At 44.2% G+C, this 19,837-nt stretch overlaps 1 long non-coding RNA gene across 1 annotated transcript; it reads right to left on the reverse strand.

The window, feature by feature from the left end:
- Window positions 1-11,737: 11,737 nt before the first annotated feature.
- On the reverse strand, window positions 11,738-17,328 carry LOC142769235 (uncharacterized). Its single transcript, XR_012885718.1, has 2 exons — window positions 12,731-17,328; window positions 11,738-11,848 (listed from the first exon to the last, which is right to left on the reverse strand). It is a non-coding gene; the product is annotated as an uncharacterized LOC142769235 (long non-coding RNA).
- Window positions 17,329-19,837: the final 2,509 nt, after the last annotated feature.

The raw sequence follows: 19,837 nt of genomic DNA on the forward strand, positions 1-19,837 counted from the left end.
TCTGGGACAGCTTGCCAGTGTCCTGCGAAACTACAGTACCTCCAACTTCCACTGCACACTGCGTAATGAAACTCTTCAGATTATCATTCATTGCGTCAACGCTAACGCTGGTTTCTTCGATAAGAGTGGAGTACCGGTTCTCAATGTGAGACTGAGAATTCCTGTACTTTTCCTCTTAGTGGTAGCTCACTGGTTGGCTTCTTGGGTATCAGTTTCTGTCGTTCCTTCTTCAAGTCTAGGCGAATTCAGGACCGTACAATTATATGGTCCCTACATTGTACCTTGCCAAGCACTTCCACATCCTGCACGAGGCCTGGGTGTGCACTAAGTATAAAGTATATTTAGTTCTTATTTTCATCATCAGGGCTTTTTCATTTCCTCGTAGCGTTCGCTCGTTTTCGGTAGAAGGTATTGAAGATCCAAAAATTATTGCGTTCTGTGACTTCCACTAATAGCTCCCCTCTGGCATTTATAGTCTGCTTTTTCTCTACCTTGGCATTGAAGTCTCCCATAAGCATAGTATACTTTGTAGCTTACTCGATTTCCCATTCCACATCTTCACAGAAGCTTTCAAATGACCCGTCATCATGGGTGGATGTAGGCGCATAAGCCTGTACCACTTTCATCTTTTATCTCTTGATGAGTTTATTTACGGTACCTACCACCCTTTTAAAAATGTATACTATTCCTCTATGTTGCCAGCAATGCTTCTGTGGATAAGGAATACCACTCCCAGTTCTCATCTGTCAGCCAAGCCAGGATAGTACAGGACCTGCCCAATATGTAGCACTCTAATGGCCTCATTTGTCCTCCTAAGCTCGCTTAGCCCAATTACATCCCATTTAACACCCTCTCGCTCCTCAGATAGTGCAGCTAGACTTGCCTCACTAAATAAGGTTCTAGCTTTAAACGTTCCCAAGTTCATGTTCCAATGGCTGTCCAGATCCAGAGATTCTTACCATCTTGGGCTGCGCTGCCGATTCGTCCGTCGCGGTAGGCAGTTCCTTCGCAGCCACTTTGTAATGAAGGTCGTCAGTTACTTGACGCATGCAGGTGGGAGGTAGCGGCCAGATACTGCACCATCGGGGCCAATTCTTGCCTCGTTAGGGATTGTGTTACCGGCGGTGGTAACCGATGAGGCCGCACCCCAGGCCTGCTAATGCAGTTCCATCACCACGTGAATTTTTTTATCTGGTTGGGAACTGCGAGGCACCAGGATTCGAGCCACGGACCTCTTGCATGAGACGCAGATGGTCTAACCACTACGTGTCAATAAATTCATTAAGATGTCAATAAATAATATCATTGCTTGCTGGAACCAGACAACATATAAAAAAATACGAACTTTCGTTATAACTATTGTCGAAATAATGAGTTTTTACTGCATGTACCGAACAGATACTGAGGGAGAATCGAAAATGGCCAATGTTGCACACACTGGCTGGTGTGGGTCCGTGACACCTATACTATAACTGCTTACCAGAAGCAGTTAAGCTGTCTACAAACAGGACTTAAAACCATGTTTAAAAGAACGGGAACGTCTTTCAGCCCCAAGGCATCCACTTTACCTTGCGATAGCGCAAACGGAAACAGCAATGTACAACATGCGCAAAGTATCACTCTTAGCTTCTCTCCCTTTCTTGTTCCATGGTTGAGCTCTGCATCCAAATGCATAGCAACGTTAGCTGTTTGGAGGGTAATACTAAGACGACTCAATATAATTTTGTTGATATACTTCTAAAATGTAGCTTGAACACACTTAAAATATTTTTTTCTAAATACATCCGGGTATTCGCAAATGACGCTGTTTGTAAGTTTCCTACGTGATTACTCAGATGAGTCTGCTAATACTAAGATAGTCACGAGAATGAGGAGAAACTGTCTTTTACGAAGGTCTATAGAGGAAAAGGGCTTTTATGAATATCTGCCATGACAGTGAATTTCCAAAGTGTACTTCTCACAAGCATATTTTTTGCAGTCATATGCTTTGGTTGTTATAACATGTCGAACGACGTCAACATCTAATGTCGTTTTTAGGAGCGAAGCTCCTTAAGGCGTGGGCTGTGCGTCCCCTGTATGTAGCCACCTCTCGTTCAGTTCTAAGTATTACGCTAGCCACCGCCCGATCTAAAGGGTACAGCCATATCCATCCGTCCATCCGTCCATCCGTCCGTCCATCCATCCATCCATCCATCCATTCATCCATCCATCCGTCCATCCGTCCGCCCGTCCGTCCACCCGTCCGTCTGTCCGTCCGTCCGTCCGTCCGTCCATCCGCCCATCCGTCCGTCCGTCCGTCCGTCCATCCATTCGTCCATCCGTCCGTCCGTCCGTCCATCCATCCATCCGTCCATCCGTCCATCCGTCCGTCCATCCATCCGTCCATCCGTCCGTCTGTCCATCCATCCGTCCATCCGTCCGTCCGTCCGTCCGTCCGTCCATCCATCCATCCGTCCGTCAATCCGTCCGTCCGATCGTCCGTCCGTCCAAAAGATGCAAGATGTTATAAACTAGACGGCAGTACGTGTAGTTGATTATGAAAGATGCGAGGTGTTATAAAATAGGAATGATGCCACCTATGGCGCGTGTCATTGTTCGATATAGTGCGGCGACGTACGCTAGGGGGAGCGTTGCAATAAAATCGAGTGGGCAAAATGTACGGGGAATTCATGGTTTACCAGGTTTACCTCCGGAGCTTCGCCCACTCATCATCATTCACTTCGTGGATATGGCGGCATTTTTTTAAGAACACTCTAAGCGCACGAACGTTTATCCTAAGCATTGAGGATCACGTAGTGGTCTGGCGTTTATTTCGTGTTATTGATCCAGCATATTGAGGTGATTTCTAAAACCGCTGTATTAAGGTTCAAATTTCAATGCAGCAACGTTACGCCGAGTGGTGTGGACGACGGCTCCGGCGACCTGGATTCACTACGTAGGCAGGGTATCAGGCACTACGGACTCCTCACCGTGCTTTCGTTTCAAAAGGACTTCCTGAACACAGTTAGGAGCACGAAGGGCGTGCTTGAGGTGCGTGTGTGATGGACTGCAGTGCATGAAACATGTATATATGGGTATGTTGGGTTGATTGCAACAAAAAATAGCCCACACCTTCTTCGCAAGCGTGAAGCAGCATATGGGACATCAAAGAATCAAACACAGCCAGGCTGGAAGCTAAGTTCTTTAGGACCTGATCAGTAGTAAAAATGCGAAATCGAGGCATAAGGACGTACTACCCCTTTCAGAAACGAACTGGTTGTGGTGTTGTATATCGTCTCAACGCGAATTATGTGGCGAGATCTCACAACGGGCAAAGACAGGGTTCGTCTGCTGAAGTTTTGGGAGGAAGAGTGTGCGACTGCGCCATTTAAATTGAAACTAGCAGTTTGTGCCCGAGGGGCACAGCACCTTTCCCACGGCATACCTTTATATGCCCCCCATGGCGCAGCCGTCCAGCGCGCTTCATAATGGCTTGCGCTACAGCAGCCTGCAGCGTAAGCAAGCTTTCGCTCGCACATAGAGCATAGAATGCGAGCGGCGATGTTATGCAACTGGCGATGTCCTTTCGTACTACGAAGATGCTTTATGTCGCCAAATGTAACTAGGGTAAACCTTGTCTCACGTGCTAGATCGGACGTACAGGAAGGTGGTGACGAAACACACGCCATGTTTTCAAGAAAATTTAGTCAAACGAGCTTGCAGCGACCACGGGAGCGATGACTGCACTGGGTGAAACAGGTTTAAAACTGTCACGTTCTCCCCCCTTTGTACACACCACAAACCTGCAACTCCACTGCTATGCGAAGTAAGCAAGTGTAAAACAAAGTCACCCAACCATTCCCGTTCGTAGATTTGCCGCAGCTTTATTTAACCAACTGTTGATGACGCATAGGTTTAAGGCAAGCATATAGAGTTTCCCCGGCACGAGTTTAATGTTGTCTAGGAGATACGCAAGGTGAGTGCACTACATGAAAGCTACCTTTTGCCTCGTCCTATATCGTCTTCTTACCATGTGAGACACTTTCAATCTCTAGCGAGTTCCATTAGAATGTTTTGCTTCTCTAGATGTGGAGCCGCAGAAACCTGGCAAAAGGAGAAATCGTGGCTCATAAGCCATTGTAAGCACTAGGAGCCGCCAAGGATGTTTCAGTTTGAAGCGCGTTGATTTTTTTCGACATCATTTTTCTGATTACTGGGCAGTGAAAGGCGGTGAAAGCTAACAGCTGTCTTCAAGAAAAGAAACTTTTGGTGTACTCTTTGCCTAAGCTGCGCATTATCGCTGACATAGAAAGACTTCTAAATGCTAATACAAATATTTTTGAGGATCTCTAAATGCGATGATGACATGTCATTTTATTCAATTTCGAACGTATCTTCAAGAACAGTGCACGGGGCTCGACGCAAGTTTTCTTTCTAAACCTTGGAAAGGTTTATTGAAGGCAGGGTGAACCTTTTTTTCTTTGTAATTGTTTGCCAGAATATTCATTACGTGCTTTGCAATAGGTGTGTAAGCTCTCACTGTGAATAGAAATGAAAAATGTACTGTGTATTGATGCTTAGAAACCACTTATGTGTATAAATAGGCGTCAGTTTGCTATGAAAGCAGCTGTCACTGTGCACAACAAGGGTCCATGGGTAATGGTGCTCAAGAGTTCAGTAGACGGTCCCGGTAACCGCATTTATACGCCCATGTGCTTTTAAATGTGCTTTAGGAACCCCATACTGTGGAATTTTATGAAGCCTCCACTAAATGGTATGTCTCATAAACACGTCATTGTTCTAGGACGTACACTAGAATGAAATTCTCTTTTGTTTGTTTCAGAAACTGAAACATATTCAGGGCGAGGATCCAACTGCAATGATAACTCTCGCTATTGGTAGCTACGATGTAGGTGATATTTATAGAACCAACATCAGACAAGGATTCAAAGACGCGGTGAAGTAAGTAACTAAACCACTCTTCTTTTTTGCCTTACCTTCAGGATTAAGCGCGTAACATTTGGCCCATGCGAACTTACACGGGATTGTATTACTGCCCAATCGCTTGATCAAGGCCTACGTTACTGCCTTTGTGGACGTTGAGTTGGTCCTCTCTATCAAATGTATCAACGATGTACACTTCGAAGACAAACTCATTTGACAAGAAAAAGATAGAACCGAAGGTTCCTGATGAAAAAAATAGAGGTAGGACGAGGATTGGTAGGCACACACTACGATCACGCGTGCCAAGCTGCTGATAACTTCGAAGTATAGGCAGATGTGGTGCATTAGGGTGGTCGCATCTGACTTTTGCGCCGCTTTCAAATCGAGGTGCATAAAATTTGCGCTGTTTATTCACGGGGCATGTAGGACATGGTTTTCAAAATTGAGGTGCCTAATGTGTGCTACGCATTTAAAGTGGCAAAGGTTTTATATGCAGGAACAGAAGTGTCGACGTGCCTCTTCCGGTCAGCAACAGTCCCCTGTTAATGAATTGTGGGAAATCTCGGTAAGAAGGCTTTAGGTGGAAGACGCTATGTATGCAAGTGCGATCAAACCTGGCTAAAATTGAAGCCAATATTTAAAATGTATACAGGCAATTGTACACCTAAGAGAAGTATTAAAATTAATGCTAAACAACAAAAAAGATTTCGAAGGAAGGCTACGGTTTGACAAAACACAATTGTCAGCTAAGTGTTAGGACAGTTGCTGAAACAAGTCAAGTTCAATGAAAAAAGCAGATAGTGTTTTGGTGAGCTGCCGGGATTGTTGAGGAGACTCGAGGGGCAGATCTAAATTATGCAGTTTTCTGTCTATTGCCTCTGAGATTCGTGCTGTAGTTCATTGAAACATGAGTTGAGTATTAAATCATAGCATTAACGCACAAGATGGATAGAGGAATGCACCTAAGTGCAGCAGCCCGACACCTATTCTGTAGGTCGAGGTCACTTGAAGTTTTTGTTGAATTCTTCCAAACTGGACGACATATGGGCACCTGCATATTCAAACTTCATAAAAGCAAGTAAACGGAGAACAACACTCGCATTTCAAATTAGATGGGAACCATATTTATATTTGCACGATAGCTGTGAATTCATTGAAAGCCAAGGCGAAAAAAACGTACGTCAACATTTTATGTTAGAATCACGCCTGAAGAACTAATAGGGCCTTGCCCATAAAATGGTAACATTTTATGGAATACTTATACCGAATGCAGTGAAAAAATTATCATTGAGAGAAATACATGCCAGAAGTGTTGATAGCTAGTCGCCCAGAAAACATAGTAAGGTTCTGGTTAGGCCATGCTAGTCTGAAGAACAAGGTATCACAGTTCGAAACACGTAAGTGTGTTCCCTAATGGCACTTTATCGTTCATTATTTTTTGGTCGTAAAAAGAAATATTCTTTAATTAACACAAATGAAACTGCTATACACCTCTATTGTCAGCTGAACTGCTGCAAACACTATGTTTTTTTTTTTAAAATATCTAAGGTGGGATGAGAGGAAGCCATGATCCAGCGTTATGGTGAAAAGTGAGTGGTTATATGGAGGGAAAATAGATGGTAGTGTACAAGGTGGTTGGTAGCTACGGAAATAGTTGGCATAGCTGTGAAATATTTCTCTTTCCATACTTTTGAAATTGTACGTTTTGAAACATATATTCCTGATAGAAGGCACAGAAGTTAACCAGAGAAAATACTTCGTTAACCACCACTTTTGTCCTGAATAAGCTCTCATGTGATACAGTCAAAATAAAGCCACGTTTACACTACGCAGCTCACAAGATGACTTAATAAATAACATGTTTTAGTGTTCCCCATTTCATGATGCAGTTCTTGCTTTTTTGCTATGAAAGCTGCGTCTACAGGAAATATTTTTTGAAAACCCTTAACCCCCTCATCTCGCAGAGTTCTTGGGTCGTTCTAATTGAAATTGCTGCAAAGACATTTATGTAAAGTGACCTGAAGACACAATTGAATAGCACTTTTATTAGAATGTAAGTTTCAGTTCAATGAATAATTTGCTTAGGTAACCTACACTTTCATATCTGTTGATTGATTGATATGTGGGGTTTAACGTCCCACAATCACCATATGATTACGAGAGTCGCCGTCGTGGAGGGTTGCGGGAATTTTGACCACCTGGGGTTCATATCGTGCGCCCAAGTGTGAGCACAAGGGCCTACAGCATTTTCTCCGACATCGGAAATGCACCCGCCGCAGCCGGGATTCGATCCCGTGACCTGCGGGGCAGCAGCCGAATACCTCTGTTACGAGACCACCGCAGTGGGGCCTTTCATATCCGTTAATTAGCTTCTTTCAAACAGTGAAATGTACATTTGGCTTTTGTCACAACTAAGTCACTTCTTTCACAATGCATAAATGATTGTTAAAGAACTGCAGTGTTCAAATATTGATTCAGGTATTCAGTTACTTAAGTTATTTACGGCATTTAGGTACTCTTTGAGATATTCAGGTACTCTTTCACACGTTGAAATATACATGGTTAGCTTTTTTCACAACAAAGTCACTTCTTTCACATTGCAGAGAGTATTGTTAAGGAACTTACTGTTCTGTTCAGGTGTTACAGGCATTTTCTCAGTCTGAGTTGTAAATAGATCGTTGCTGTCGACATAAGGAGCCGGCATATTTAGCAGCCCTCCCGAAACTCCGCCTGTGTCGGCTGGATGGCAGCCTTTGAAAATAGTTTCCTTGAAACTAGAAGTATAGGCAAGTCCTGTCAGTAAATTGATTTTGTACTCCCAAATTGAAAGCGTGCTAGGCTTGCCCGAACTAGAGAAAAAAAAACTGAATTGTTAGCAAACACACAACCCATTTTTTTATGGTAAACACCGCAAATGAAGCCGCTAGCCAGATGACGGGGCTACACAGCTGGCCAGTATGAACTGACGCTGCACAATTGAACCCCATTCCCACGACATAACTACATAACTTATCATGCCTTGGAAAGCTGATTTCGAATATATTCCTGTCGTTTCGTGCTAAAAATGCAAATAAAGCAGCATGCCAGGATAACCAGCTCTGAGTGTTACCTTATCGTCTGACAGAACCCTTATTGCGACTCACCAATGCACAATAACATTATGACATGGTACCTATAAAAGTATATTTATTTGCTTTGTCTTTAGCACAGGCGCGGAAGTTACGCCTTCATCACGTCATTTCGAATGCGTCTGTAAGATTAATGCCTCTTTGGGGCAAACTCCGTTGGGAGTTACAACTCCCTTAGCCAGAGGATCGTGCCCTAGCCTCCTTTTCCACTCTTTTCCCGAAATTTCGATGAAGAGCGGTATTTTGCCGAACATTGTTATAAAAAGTTGGTATTTTTTCAAATATCAATAAATTTCAGATTGTGGGGCCTAAGAAAAAGCAATAGCTGGGGGCCTGCTTTTAGTGCATATTTATGGCTGGTGTGCGTCAGTGTTACCTAAACATCGACTATTTAACAGTAGGATTTAAGCTCAAAACAGTAGAATTTAAGCAGGCTCTGCACAACTGCAACAGCATTCAGCAACAAAGCATTGACTTTCGTTTTTCGATATAGTACACATACACTGCAAACCTATATTAGGCAAGACAGTATATACCGACTGCATTCACACTTGGACGCGCATTATATTTACAGGTGCCGCCTTGAGTAGATATTAATAAGACATCCCAACTAATGACCTATTTGGATGCCTTATCGTTTGTTCAGTTTGTGAGTTATGCTCTCAGGTATGAAAATGCAGTCGACTGAGTATTCAGATCGAAACTATTTGAAAGCGTACTTCCATCAATGATGCTCCTATTTAAGGTCGTTGTCTTCTCATCACAGCAACTTCAAGGCAGATATCGTCATTTTAATAGGTTCGGAGGCATGGGTCAGTCCCCAAGGGGCCTGTATTGCCGCACCTCCAAATGCAGTCACCTCCCCGGAGCTACGCTACTACGACCTGGTGAGTTGTCTCATAACATGCAACAGTGCATCTTCTCCGGGGACCCAATAGCTCACTTGCTTGTAAGCGCCATAGGTGTGTAATATTGTGGTGTGGTAAGCAACGCAGTAGACTGGACACATTGAGCGACCCCAAATACTGTATTGTCATTCTCAAAGTAGGAGCTTTATCAGCAGACAGTAGACCTGGGTTACCTGGTACGCGAATAAATATTGATGTTCATGTCCTCCTGGTACTGTTACCACCACCCACCGCTTTTTTGAGCTAGATAGACATTTAGTTCAACATCAACATTGGTTGCTGCATCCTCCATTAAGAACGTCAGCTTAAGCTAGTGAAGACAACCAGCAAACAAATGTGTCAGCCGAAATTTCCGATTAGCTTCTCTGGGATGTCCTATTTCTTCCACCCTGGGCAGGACGATACTCTTCGTCTTGCGACAGAAAAGAAAACGCTTTTAGAAATGCCATCTCGAACTAAAAAAAGGCAAATAGGGGAAGATAGGAACTTGCGATGAGAAATTTCTAAACAGTGGGCGGTTGCTACAGATGACGTTGCAGCTTTGAAAACGATAAGACCACTTCTATAAATTGCGACATCAGCTCCTATCGCACCCATTGTTTACAAATTCTACATCTTCAACCGTGGAGCCACCGTCTCTGCCAGCATATTTTCTCTTACCGTATTAATGCACTGAAAACATCACGAGAGTAAATATTAGCTGTTTTAAAGTGTGCGCACACATTATGATTCACCAGTGGTGTTTCTTGTTAGGTACTAGGTAACATCGATGTCCTTGACTGGGGCCACTTGATTTACCTACTTCATGCAGAAGCAAAATAGAGGGAGTTCCTGTTTGTAGTGAATTTGATTGTCCGTCTCATCAACTAGTATTGCGACACTATGCGAACAAAAAAAGTAGGTGGGCCACGTGCTATCACAGCACGTGCTCCAATGACGGATTGCCTGCTCCAATGATGATTGCGATGAAGGATTGCCTGCTTCAATGACCTGCTCCAATGACGGATTGAGTAGCGAAATCTTTTTGAGCAATGTTCAACCACAAAGCAGCAAATCCTCGACCTCCTGTATTCAAAGCTGTTTCAGTTATTAAGCTGTTATGCACTGACAAAAAATATCAAGGAAAAATATAATGAATAGCGATCATGAAGGAATGAAAGTGAGAAAACGAGAGCGGTGCTTAACCCCTCCTCCGACATGGGATAGCGTGAGCTATTATATTACGACAGCGCTGTTCCAGAGACACCAAAAGCCGAGATGTCGCAATAGATACAAGAATCTGGGCTGCAGTTCTAGATTAACAGTAAAACTAATAACGTGTGAAAAATCCCTCCATTTTCAAAACCACTTCGGCTTCTTGAACTCTCATAGTGGTTCTGTGTTAGTGTCCGCGATGGGAAACAGCCTATTTTCAACTTTTTATTTTCGTCCGAAAATAACTTTCGCACCCTTATGTGCCTGCATTTAGTGAATAGAACTGCTTCTACCATTACACCTTCTTGTAAGTTAAGAAAATGTATACGCCAAATAGCCTAGCGAATGGAAACAATTTGCAAAATTAGCCAACGTTGAAGAAATTCGCGTCTTCCTAGGTGAAACAATCCAGTGCATACGCGGGAATAAGGCACGTTAAAAATGCCACAATGGTGAAGCAACGATTGCGATAGCAAGACAAAAGGCCCGTTATGTGGTTACTTACGTGACATGGTGCTTATATAACGCGTGTTTGCAAAAAGTTTTGAAGCACAGGGTTGGCTCTGCGCTAGAATGCACGACCAAAAGGCGGAGTACCCATGTTATATTCTTACTCAAGTCATATTTTCTTTCTCTTGTGCTGATCAGCTTGAAATGGAAATCGGCAACGCCGGTGATCAACTGTGCCACTGAAGTCGGCCCTTTAAGAGCTCGTAAAATCATAGGATGCAAAATTACGCTCTTTCACGAGAAGGGATTACCGAAGTTCTGGGATGGTCTAAACTAGGGAGCCTTCATGTGCGCGCATCTCCGTGTTTTAAGCTGGTGACAACTCTGATCATGGTTGCTTACAACTGGCTGAAACGGCCCCCATGTTTAACGGGCCGCCATGTTGGTTCTGAGTGATCGCTCATTTACATTGAAGGCAGCGTGGGTTTCGACGAGAAGAGGGTTTTTTTTTTTTTGTATAGCAAGTGCTGAAGGCTGAAGGGTTGTTTTCTGAAGTTAGCCGTGGTTTGGTGGAACAGGAAAGACATGTTCGTGACTCGAGTTTGTATAAAATACTGTTAAAACAGTTCGTTTTCCCCACTTGGTAGACCCACCGCATTGGTGGAGTGAGGTTATTTAGGGAGCCTATATTTGCGAGGGGGAGAACCTCGATGTCACTATGAATGGACTTCAATGTCTGCGCGCCATTCAGGAAGCATATTCAACTTAGCACTGCAAATACCTCAAAGGCCTCTTAGTGCAAGGCTCGAAACCCTGCTGTTTATATGATGGAACTCGTAACGACTGGGAAGGCAGAACAAACAACCTGGTACCTCGCGATGTTCTCTGTAAACCGAATAGCTCAGCTAGGCTGCTTCTCATACACTTAACATTGCGTTTCTCCGTAATATAATTTCCTACAGCAAGTTCAGTTTCTGCGAACGAATCTGTACAATGACTGCTTAAAAACCTTATAAGCTGTAAGCATTGCCCGAAAAAGTAGGGCATTCAATCACATTACACCGCCCTCCCCCTATGCCCACAAGCCTTTATATTAGGCTAGAAGAAAAGCAAAGGGGAGCAACGTGGGACAAATTAAGTTTGTCAGGTCAGATTTTATTGCAAACAGCATCCAAACAGCATCTGGCCTTGTGTCTTCAAACCATTCTGCCTCCTTTGCTGGAAGCTTGTGTCCTCGCAGTGGGCCTAGAGTAAAGCAATAAGACAAAAAATTATACACGGCTCCGACCACATATAAAGAGTTCATATACATTTTCTCTACAAGCACTAAATAAATGCAGAGTTTACGATATCAAATCATCTGTGTGTCAGGTTATGAAACAAAAGGACGACACAAATAACGATGGACCACATAGGGCATATTTGAGTTATGGGCTGACAACCGACTTGCTTAGTGCACATATATTGCTCCGTTCAGGACCGACAGATAGACAGAAGGATGAACGGACACGAACAGTAAACATGTCGCATTCTATGTCATTAAAGTGAAGTCCTGGTTGCAATTATTGAGCGAGTTTTGGTGTGGTTGCGCGTGTCATTCAAGCGAAGAACGAATACCCCATGTCAAGTCACACAAAAAGTTAGTTGCGTTGCAACTGTGCAAGACAAGCGCCTACAGGGAACGCGTTCGTCGGCTCGTCTGTCTACCTCTCCAAATGCCCTTCTTCAGAAACCGAGGTAAAATTCCAGGAATGCGAACATCTGCCAGAAAAGGAAGAAGCGAACGGGAGTGTCTGTAGGTGGTTTACGGGCTTGGCGTTTTCCGCGACAAATGCAGCGACGGCTTCGGAAACCGACAAAGTGCAGATAGTGAATGCATGCAGGACCACACATTCGACTAGTCATATCATTCGATTGAGGACTGCGCTTCGACTACAAGGATAAACAAGCATACTCAACCATCTTCCGCTCGCACAGCGTAGCCGAACGAAGCATAATTCATTATTATACTGTGCCCGTTGTCGTGCTTACTTTGGTCAAACTGCTTTTCGTTGCATGGCTAAGTCAGCCATTTCACAAAATGTACGGTGATATACTCAACCCACTCGCAATACAACGGGTACTCACCTCACAAACACGGCGAGAAGTAGTCGCCTCCAAGCAGTATCACTTCACCTGTGTATCCCAGCGTTTCCGTTGGCTAGAGCAAGTCGGGAAGCGGGAAGGTCTCCAGATGGTTTTGCATTGTGGCACGCAGCACCCTGGCATATAGACTTCAAAGTTCTTTTATGGGCGGTTAGCACGAGGATGGTGTCGTGGCGGAAGCTACGTCTATGGGGTGATCAAACGCAGCTCATACCGCAGCTTGCACACCCGCGCCAACATGCAGCTGGTGCAGTGCGACGGAGCAGGAACGCCCAGCCGCAAGAACCAACATGGCGCCTGTTGCCACGGAAACTGGAACTGTCAACATTGTGTTTTAGCGGGTGGCGGCAAGTGGTGGGTCAAAGGCTGACACCACCCTAAAACATGGATACGCGCGCATATGAAGGCTCCCTAGTCTAAACATAACACAGTGTTTTGTTGGCAACGTACAACGCCGAATTACAATATTTCTGTGATGCTATTTCATCTACATTTAATGATAAACATTGTGCGCATATGCATCGTTCTTTTCAGGGTTACGATTGGTACGCGGTGTCCCCGGGAAGCACATTCAACAAGCCATTCATAATTACTGGCCTTTCCTTTGAAATGTCCCCGCTTCAGTACGTCATGATGAATCAAACAAAATCACTCAACGAAAGCCTTTACAAGCCCTGCACGTCCGTGAAGCGACTACGACAAGCGGTAGGTGCTTTTCGGATTTATCTAATTCGCTGGTTGCCAGAAGTGAAACACTGGCTTAGCTTAAACAACTGAAAGTTTATGCGTTCGTTTAAGGGATTAGGGCAAGCCCCATACCCGCCATGAATTCTAGCACAAGCTTATGTACCTTTTTATTCATACCAGCAAAAATTGCAGTAATTATTTTACTAGAATTGTGATCATAAGCCATTTCTCTTTCCACTGAAGCAGTACTATTTCGCAGTCTTCTAATGGTATTTTTATTTTTTTATTTGAGGTACCTACTTCACTCGTTATTCAGTACTAAATGTTGTGTTAAAAAGTACTTCCTCACACAACAATAATTCTGCTTCAGTATATTTCATAGCACGTCCTCTAAGTACTGCCTAAAAGCTAAGTTTATAGATATACAGTGGTTGCCGAGAAAAACGTACAAATGTACAAATGAAGCATATTTTTAGATTATCGCGTTTAAAGTGGAAAGTGTGCTTTGTTTTAAAAGTGTCACAAAATACCCACCAATTGAAGGACATTTTTAATAGGCACCAACCGTATACTCATCACCAATATAATTTTTTTCTTTTTGGATGACGCGTCTGGCTTCGTGGGCCTCATTTGTCGCCTGCTTCGCAGTCCTGTCAGCGAAGTACTGTCGACGCAGGTATTTGTGCGCAAGCCCTGCGTTCTGTAGTTCCCAGGCGAAGTTGCAAACGACTTCAGCACAATAACACGAGCTGTATTGCCATCATTAAAGGTGAATACAGTGTCAAAACGGCATATTTCATGCGTTAGGTGTTCGAGAAGCACGTTTTTTGGAGCGCGCTCCGCACACGACATTGTTGAACGACTCGTCGGGGTTACAAGTTTTCCCATGGAGGCTTTTCGCAAGTATTCTGGGATTATTATGTTGCTAATATATTGGCTTAACAGCCTTAAGAACAGATGCCGCAACGTGTCTTTGTGAAAGTATTGTTCACCACTGAACTTGGCTTTGTTCAATTTGCATTAGGCGTGTGGTGGATTGATATCCGTTGATGCAATGTGGAAATTTGTGACCCAGACACCGTTTCTCACGTCCTCTAAGCTGCCTATAAATCTTAAGAAGGCTAAACTATAATACTTTTGGAGCTCTGCAAATAACACGCGAAACGCACTCAAACGAGACGTGCAAAAAAATGCCCGCAAAATATTTTTACCTGCGACTATATCAAGCACTTTTTGCTAGACCGAACATCATTCCTACTAATCTTGTCCAAAAATTAGTCCCCTTCATTACGGTGCGCTTATAGCTGCCCACGTATACACTCAGATGAAGCATATCTAAAGAGGGTGAAGCAGACTGCCGTATAGGTTTCGAAATATTTGATTTCTAGACACAAAAAAGTCGCGCTAGAACAAACACCTACTGATTCTGGTTCAGAAAAGCCTGCACATTTGAAATTAGGCAAAATTTTTTTTTAATATTTTTGCTCAGCCTGCATGCCTCGTTAACACAAAAGTGGTTTATGCTGGGGTTGACTAAGACATCTGAAGCGTATTTTAGTCGCGGATATGACGCCTAAAAATGTAAAGAACAAAAAGTCACAACCTTGCCCCAAAAGCGTAGCTATGAACGCAATAGCAAAAAAAGTAAAGGTCACACGCAGAATTGCAACCAGATTGAAGCGTACCCCGCAATTTTCAGGCACAAATGACGCACGAAACGTACTTGCAGCTACAGAAGAACACGAATAAGCGTCTCAGTTTTTACTTCGCTGTGTCTGAAAAGCGCGCCCTTTTCGCAAACGGTGGCTGTGCAACGAATGCAGTGACCTTTTTTGTGCGCCCCATAAATACAACAAAATTAATCCAGGGCAAGCCCAACGCCAACCAAGACGTATGATCCTTTTCACGAGGAGATAAGGGTGCGCGAGAGATCGTCCAATCCCGATCTCTCCGCGTGAGAGATGAGCCACCGCGCGCTCATTGCGCCATCTTTCTGATAATGCTAAAACACTATAGTGCCCGCCCCCTCTCCCGAGATGTCCACTAACAGCGGTAAGTGGTAGATGTAAATAGCTTGCCGTTTGAACGTTGCGGGAGGTACCCCTCGGTGGCTGAGTGGTTAACGCCTCGCATTCACGATGCGGAGGTCCCACTTTCGGTTCCACGCACTGGAGTATTTTTTCTGGATTTGTTTATATTGACGCCGACGCCAGCAGCGAAATCCAGCCGAGAGTGTCGATATATTTGCTATAGCAATAAACACAAAGATAAACAGTTCTGTGAACGAGAGTCCTACCAACGACTTCCGGCTTCGTGACAGAAGCAGCACACACATCACGCTATGCACTGCGCCATAGTCGCATCTTCTGAAGGGCGTGCAAACGCTCGTTTTTTATTTAACACTGTCCTCGCGCAGTGCTGTTAGTCGGCAGGGTTGATGAGGCATGATGTCTATGCTCCTTCCTTACACCAACCCCAAGAAAAAAAATGGTGGCGTATCTGTGTGTTTCTCAGGCAAATAGTAATGAGAGATGTTAGTGTTGTCTTTAGCGAGAGAATAAAATATTTCGTCGACGTTCTGCGTGAGAAATCGGCGAATACGCACTGCGTGGGATATGGACACTGTCGAGCAGTAATTGGAGGAAACAAAGAATAAATTTTATGTTTTATTTGGGATAAGCAATGCCGGGCCGGAGCTTCGCAAAAGTGATCGGCACCGTCTTTGATGGCTCCGTAGGAATATCGCTTAATTCTGGACGATGAGAGACCAAACACTTTATTTATACTGGTATATACAGCAAACGCTACCTTCTTTGGGTCCAACAGCAGCAAAGCGGGCTTCCAGCCGGCAAGAGTCTTGTAGCTAAAAAAGACCCGCGACCACTCCTGGCAGCTCCTTGCATCCCTTTAAATTAAAAGCAATTCTTAGCGAACTTTCGTGACTTTGAGCGTATCTATCTATCTATCTATCTATCTATCTATCTATCTATCTATCTATCTATCTATCTATCTATCTATCTATCTATCTATCTATCTATCTATCTATCTATCTATCTATCTATCTATCTATCTATCTATCTATCTAACCACCTTCGACTTTTAGCTCTCCTGGCCGTCTTGATAATGACATTAATACACGAATTGGTATGACATAAAATGACTACAGGACGAGCATAAATGACTCTTCATAACAAGAAATTGTTGACATGTATGTCATGAATGTCTTGACTAACATTTCACAGTCTTGCTCCTCCTGAGGTGGTTTGCTTCACGTGACATATTGCAAAACTGGTATGGTATGACATGAATGCATGGCGAACATAAATGTCAGACCCCAACATGGAAATCATGACATGTACGCCATTCAAGTCATGTCTACACGCCATGCAGATGGTGCGCTGGCGGTCGTTTCATCGGCTTCACATATACCAATTAGGTATTACATGACGAGAACGAACGACGAAGATAAATGACACGTTCAAGCATAATAATCGTGACATGCGTGTTATGTAAACATGACTACATCTCACGCTAACAGTGCACTCGCGGTCGTTTCGCTAGCTTCACATATACCAAATTCAATGTTATTTGATGTCAATGATTGACGAAGGTATATGACTGGTGGAAACTTGATAATCGTGACATGCGTGTCATGTAAGAACCTCACCATGTCCCAAACACATGATGTACTCGCCGAAATTTCGCTAGATTCACATATACCAAACTTGGTACTACGTGACAGAAATGGAGGACAAAGGTAACTGACACGTCCTAACATAATAATCATGACATACGTGTAATTTAAAATATCACTACCTGCTACGCTCATATCACGCTCGCCACCGTTCTGCTAGCTCCACATAGACCAAATTTGGTATCACGTGACGTGAAAAACGACGAACGTAAAGAACACGTTAAATCATGATATTCATGACATGCGTGTTATGTAAAACTGGACATATGCTACGCTCCTAGCGTGCTCGTGGCTGTGTTGCAAGCTTCACATATACGAAATTTGGTATTACGTGACGTGAATAGAGGGCGAAGGTAAATGACACGCCAAATAATGATAATCATGATGTGTCATGTAAAACATGACTACGTGCTACGCTCACAGTTTGCTCGGGGCCGTTTCGCTAGCTCCACATATACCAAATTAGTAACACACGACGTGAATGCATGACGAAGGTATATGGCTGGTGGAAACATCAGAATCATGACATGCGTCTCTTGTAAGAACATGAGAACACACTACGTTCATGATGTGCTCGCGGCCGTTTTGTTAGCTTCACTTATACCAAAGTTGGCATTACGTGACAAGATGGAAGACGAAGGTAAATGAAACGTCCAAACATGATAATTATGACTTGCATGTAATTTAAAATTTGACTACCTGCTACGCCCATAGCACGCTCGCCACTGTTCCGCTAGCTCCACACATACCAAATTTGGTATCATGTGACGTATAAGACGACAAACGTAAGGAACAAGTTCAGTGATAATATTCATGACATGCGTGTTATGTAAATCATCAGTACATGCTAAGCTCTCAGCATGCGCGTGGTCTATTCGCTGGCTCCACATATACCAAATTTGGTATCACGTGACGAGAATAGACGACGAAGGTAAATGACACGTTCAAACGTGATACTCACGGCATGAAAGCCATATACGGCATAATTTACGTCCACCTGTTAACGTTGTGCTGATTTTAAAGTCACATATCAACCTTTCTCATTCGATTCAACTGTACGAGGGATTTGTCAATTGTTTCTCCGCGGATCTCCACTCGGCTCCTGTGGTCGTTGACCAACCAGACAGACGAGTCCATGGAAGAGTAGGTGGGGAGGGATGGTTAGTGGAACAGTTTTGGCCACTCCCGCCACCGCGGAATGCCCAAGTGGGCAGGAGAGGGGGGGGGGGCGCAAAGCGCTATTTTACATGTAGATGAGGCCTCCTAGATCGTGGGCGCGCGGCCTGGTTCTCTCCGGCCGTCCCAATCGCCGTGCTCCCCAGCAAAACCAGCGAGTATCGCCTCCCGCGCCAAACGACCGTGAGTGGGCGCGTTTAATGTGGGTTCCTTGAGCGGCGGAGACCACGGCAGAAAGCAGATTGCTGCGGCGTTCACGTGGTTACGTTACGAGCATGCGTCACTGGCATTCTTCATAGAGGAGAGGAAATTTTGGAGTGGAAGTCTGAACGAATGTTTGATTTAATAGTGGCGGTTTATTATTTAGGTTGTCGACCGGTTACCAGTAATTGATGCTATGCCAATGCTGTAGTGTTTTCTAGTTTGAGAAAGTGATCACATCATACTGCTGCGTGCCCTTGTTCACGTCAGATAGGAAAAAGAAGCTTGGGCCCGAGACGCCAGCATGCACAGTGGTGGTGTCAAGGGTGATGCCGACGCCGAATTCGCGAGGAGGTGCGACAATAAAATTCTCACCATTCAATTAAAACTGACCGCCCGATCCACAGGCTAAATGCCGCATCTCGCGCTCACGGGTTACACGCAAATAAATGGGTCACCTAACGTTTTGTTCCGTTCGTTGAACTACCCTAGATTAAAGCTGTAACGCTATTTAGAGATACATAATCACAGCTGCGACGCGTAGCGCGACGTGGTTTTATTTCTTTTAGGGATGAAGCTCTTTATAGCAGTCCTTGGTTGGTCGTCTTTCGCTCCAGCGTAGCAAGCATACCGAAGGAGTGAATAATATGATGAAATGGGCAAAGGCTCCGTTCGTCCGATGCGTGCTGTATTGTGATAACAGTCGACGGACGCATGAACGAACGAATTCACAGACGGACGGATGGATGGTTTGACACTTTACCTCACTAATAATTCACTCCGTGCATATGCTGTGGTTTCGTTTATCCCTCGCACGCCGAACAGCGTTTTGCTCCTCGTGAGAAGTCCCACTGAACGTGTCTCATCTATAGGGGGCATCCCTTGTGGCGAGCATGGCTGGACGGCGGATCTCTTGCAGGGGCATCGCGATTTTATCTGCTCTAATATGGGCGGCGTCAACATACACCAAAATAAAAAACCCCCCTTGATAATAAAACACACCAGCGTTTACTTTGCATCTCGGACTCCTAGACCCGACATTTCCAAACGAACACAGTTATAAAAGCTCAAAACCAGTTTTTTTTTTGTTTTTTTTTTGCCGCATAGAAGCTTCGCCAATAGCGCGGCAGCTTTTTCGACCGAAAGAAAGAGCGCTGGGGTGCGAAGAAAAGAGTGGGCCGCGCTCACGTCTAGAAACACGTGCTCTCCGTGTGATTGGGACGGCCGGAGAGAAACCTGCCGCGCAATCGGTATCTCGGAAGCCATGCATTAGGTTTTTGTAGAACGCAAATTCGCTGGTAGGTTGCAGCATTATGTAGCTATAACGTAAT

Source organism: Rhipicephalus microplus, chromosome 8 (assembly GCF_043290135.1).
Source record: "Rhipicephalus microplus isolate Deutch F79 chromosome 8, USDA_Rmic, whole genome shotgun sequence".
Lineage (NCBI taxonomy): Eukaryota > Metazoa > Arthropoda > Arachnida > Ixodida > Ixodidae > Rhipicephalus > Rhipicephalus microplus.